Raw genomic sequence first — 5,000 nt, 5'->3', positions numbered from 1 at the left:
ATGGGTACCAGGATGCACCATCAGTGGAACCCTCTCTGCAGTTTTCTGACTCAGTCAGTAGGCCGGAGCAGTCAAGGCCAGATTGGAGGCACTATAATGAGCCTAAAATTCCCCAATTTTTGATGGGTGAGGACATTGAGAACTACCTGTTACGTTTTGAGCGCATGGCTAGAACATGGAACTGGGCGGAAAGTGAGTGGGCATGCCGACTCGTGCCACTGCTGTCCGGGAAGGCATTGGAGGCCTACACGGCGATGGATGAGGAAAGAGCCCACTGCTATGCAGACCTGAAGACGGCACTGCTGATGAAGTTTGACATCTCTCCAGAGACGTACCGGCAGAAGTTCCGGTCCACTGCGGTACCACCGGGAGAGAACCCCACCGAGACCTATCACCGCCTGAAGGGGCTCTACCGTCGTTGGATTCGGCCCGAGCAGCACAGCAAGGAGGAGGTTGGAGAGGCGATCATCTTGGAGCAGTTACTCCTGCTACTTCCCTCCGAGGTGAGGACATGGGTGAAGGAGCATGAGCCAGGGGAGGGACTGGCAGCTGCTAAACTGGCTCTACAGTTCGTCAACGCTCGAAGAGGAGGACCAGCTGTACGCTCCACCAGTGCAGAACCCCGGCAGTTGCTCCAGCCACCCTATCTAAAGCCTGCACCGCGAAGGTATAACCAGGAACCTCCAGGTAACCCCAGCTCTGCCCCAAACCAACGATCAGCCGGTAAGGACTTTGACTTTGTATGTTACTATTGCCAGCAGTCAGGCCACAAAGCTTCTGAGTGTCCCATACGCAAGGCTAAGGCCACAGGCGCTTGCTATGCACCCCGGCCTGAGGTGGAGACTACCGGGGATAAGGAAGTGCAAGCTCAGCACTATAGGACTGTGACTGTTAATGGCCGCCAGGTTACTGCTCTGTTGGACACTGGTAGCTTTATGTCATTTGTGAAACGCAGTATAGTACCAGTAGGCAGTGTGGACTATAGCCGCCAAGCAGATGTGTTGTGTGTGCATGGGGATAAGCATCTGTACCCCAAAACAGAGATAACTGTTACCCTTGAGAACCAGCCTTACCTATTAACTGTTGGGGTGGTAGACAATTTGCCGGTAGATCTCATATTAGGGAGAGATTTACCGATACTGGTGGATTTACTGCAGGAGACAGAATTGCCAGTCCAAACTGTCTCGGGGAAGAGGGGAGATGTTGTGTGTCCTGTGATAACTCGAGCCCAGGCAAAGGCTGGAGTCCAACCACTCCCAGATTTTGACAGTAGTCTGTGTGAGGGTGGCACTAAGGGGCCAAAAAAATCTCGGCGCCAACGCCGCTTTGAGAAGCAGCTAAAATCTACCGAACCTGAACCAACAGACAAAATGTGGGAAGTGCCTGAAAATATTTCTGTGATACAGAGGGAAGATGTAACTTTGAAACCGTTGTTTATGCAAGTGGTAGAAGAGACCAAAACAAATTGTGTGGGAAAGGAAATGTTCATTGTTGATAATAACGTGTTATACAAAGTTACAGATGACCACAGACGTCTTGTGGTGCCTGCTAGCTGTAGAGGACTGGTCATGCACCTAGCACACACCCTCCCATGGGCCGGCCATCTTGGCCGCCATAAAACATTTTTACGGGTTAGTGCGCGCTTTTATTGGCCCTGCATGTACACTGACATTGATCAATATTGCGCCACATGCCCCACATGTCAGAAAACATGCCCTGCCCGCAAATCTGACCGAGCTTTCCTCCAGCCACTCCCTGTCATCTCTACTCCATTCCGCAGGATTGCTATGGACATCGTGGGCCCTCTGGTGAAAAGCAGTGGTGGACACCAGTACATCCTGGTTGTGAGTGACTACGCCACCCGTTTCCCAGAGGCCTTTCCCCTGCGCACCATCACCGCTCCCGTGGTTCTGCGGGCTTTGGTACAGCTGTTCTCCAGAGTGGGGATACCAGATGAGATCTTGACGGACCAGGGGACCAACTTCACCTCTAGGCTGATGCATCTCTTCCACAAACAATTGGGCATCTCAGCGATCAGGACCACCCCTTACCACCCGCAAACTGATGGTTTGGTCGAAAGGTTCAACCAGACGCTGAAGAGGATGTTGCGGAAGTTTGTGGATGACACTGGCAAGGACTGGGATCGCTGGCTCCCATTTCTGCTCTTCGCCTACCGAGAAGTTCCCCAGGCCTCAACAGGTTTCTCACCATTTGAACTGTTGTATGGCTGGGAGGTACAGGGACCGTTGGATCTGCTCCGAAAGGGCTGGGAGGGTCCTTCCACCCATTCGAGTGACAGAGGGGTGGTGCAGTTTGTGCTGGAGATGAGGGATCGGCTGGCCGGATACCAGGAGGAGGCAGAGGTCAACCTGCGTGAGGCCCAGAAAGGTCAGAAGGCCTGGTATGACCAACAGGCCAGGCACCGTGAGCTACAGGCTGGCCAAAAAGTCCTGTTGCTCCTCCCTTCGTCCAACAGCAAGCTCTTGGCGAAATGGCAAGGGCCATACCTCATCACCCGCAAGATGGGTCCTGTCACATATGAGGTCCATCACCCGGACAAGAAGAAACAGAAACAGACTTATCACGTGAACCTCCTAAAACAATGGAAGGAACGTCCAATCCAGGCGCCAGGAACAGCTCTGCTGGTGAGGGAGGTGGACGTGGAAGAAGAAGTGGAGACAGGACTGAGAGCTCTAACTACAACTGCTACCCCTGTCTTAGTACATCTAACTCTAGAGCAAGCTGCATAGCTCCTCCAGGTCTTCCAGGAGTCTCCATCCCTCTTTGCCGCCAGGCCAGGGAAAACCACCCTCATTGAGCATGTAGTTCGCCTAAAAGATGGACGGCCAATCCGCCAACGTCCCTACCGTGTCCCCCAACAGCTGGTGGAAAAGCTGCGACTGGAGATAGAGGAGATGTTGAAGCTCGGAGTGATTGAACCTTCTAACTCAGAATGGTGCAGTCCGGTAGTCATTGTCTTTAAAAAAGATGGTTCACTCAGGATATGCATTGACTTCAGGAAGCTCAATGCCATCTCTGAGTTTGATGCCTACCCCATGCCAAGGATCGACGACTTACTGGAGAAGATCGGAGCTGCCAGATACATCACAACCCTGGATCTCTGTAAAGGATACTGGCAGGTCCCGCTGGAGAAGTCGTGTCGGCCATATACAGCATTCCGAACACCAGCTGGCTTGTACCAGTTCACAGTGATGCCCTTTGGACTTCATGGAGCACCAGCCACCTTCCAAAGACTGATGGACAGAGTCCTCCAGGGGTGTGACCACTGCAGTGCAGCATACCTGGATGATGTGGTCATCTTCAGTGCGACTTGGGAGGAGCATGTCCAAGATGTGTCACTGGTGCTGGGAAGAATCCGAAAGGCGGGATTGACACTCAACCTTGCCAAGTGTGAGTGGGCACAGCAGGAGACACGGTACCTGGGCTACCTGCTAGGACGGGGTGAGGTGCGTCCGCAAGTGGATAAGGTGGAAGCTATCCAAAACTCCCCTCGACCTCGGACCAAGAAGGAAGTACGGTCCTTCCTGGGATTGGCTGGCTGGTACCGACGTTTTGTGCCCCAGTTTGCAACCATTGCAACCCCACTTACAGCACTGACCAATAAGGACCAGAAGAATCCAGTAAACTGGTCAGAGGAGTGTGAAACGGCTTTCAAAGCATTGAAATCCCACCTATGTTCTTCCCCTGTCCTCAAGAGCCCGGACTTCACCAGAAGATTTCTGGTACAGGTGGATGCATCCGAAGTTGGCCTTGGAGCGGTTTTGGCCCAAGGAGACCCTGGGGAAGAACATCCAATCCTATACCTGAGCCGCAAGCTGAAGCCACCGGAGACCAGGTATTCCACAGTGGAAAAGGAGGGCTTGGCCATTAAGTGGGCGCTGGAGAGTCTGCAGTACTACCTGCTTGGACGGGAATTTGACCTGGAAACGGACCACCGAGCTCTTACCTGGATCAACTCCATGAGGGACCACAACAGCCGCCTTACCCGATGGTACCTCTCACTCCAGCCATTCAAGTTTAACATCCGACACCGATCGGGCAAGACCAATGTGGTGGCAGATTACCTATCCAGGTTGCCGCACATCGCCAACCTCGAGGAGGAGAGGGATGATGTGACGGTGCGGCTCCGTCACTGACTTTGCGGGCAGTGCGCATACTGTACATACACACACACTCATTGTCTGTCTTTCCATATACCATAACCGTATAATGTAATGTGGTGCGTTTCATGTGGACAGCGCACATGGGAACGCACACACGCCATATGCCGCGGAGCAACACACACACACACACACACACACACACACACCAAACATTCCCTCTTGTCAGCTTTCGTAGGATGTCCGAATGCGCACAATCATTTCATTCCGTTTCCGTTGTTATAGCAGAATGACGTTCATACAGCAAGACATTCATTCATCACATCACATTTATTTACTCACAGTCATGATGCATTTGCTTCGCTCTGCACTCCTAGGTTGACGTGTTGGCCAAGCAGAAGCACACATATCCGCCAGGTTAAATGGGAGGGGTTGACGCAAGGTAATCGTCACGTGAGCGATATGATTGTATTGATTGATTGATTGATTGAAAAGTTTATTAACAGATTGCAGAATGGGTACAGTACAGTACAGCTCAATACATACAATTGTTAAGGGGATGCAGACCAGAGAAAGACTTTCGTCTTGTTTACATCAGGGTCCCCCATTTTCAATTCATCATAACATATATGACATACATGACATACAGATAGACAGTACTGCTACATCTATACATTTATGACATATCAGATTTGCAAATACAGTACTGTTTGTGATACAAAAGTGTCCAGAAAAGGAGTGTATATACATTTGGCATAGAAACTGTACATTGGAGGAGGTTGGTTGGGTGGGGTGGGGTTGGGTGGGTTGGGTGAGGGCTGTACATTGGAGGTGGGGGGGGGGGGGGGTTGGGAAGGGGACACACACACATTTTACACT

This window comes from Notolepis coatsorum, assembly GCF_963971535.1.
Source record: "Notolepis coatsorum genome assembly, chromosome: 1".
Taxonomy (NCBI): Eukaryota; Metazoa; Chordata; class Actinopteri; order Aulopiformes; family Paralepididae; genus Notolepis; species Notolepis coatsorum.
The sequence above is the reverse complement of the archived record's forward strand: the minus strand, read 5'-3'. Positions refer to the sequence as shown.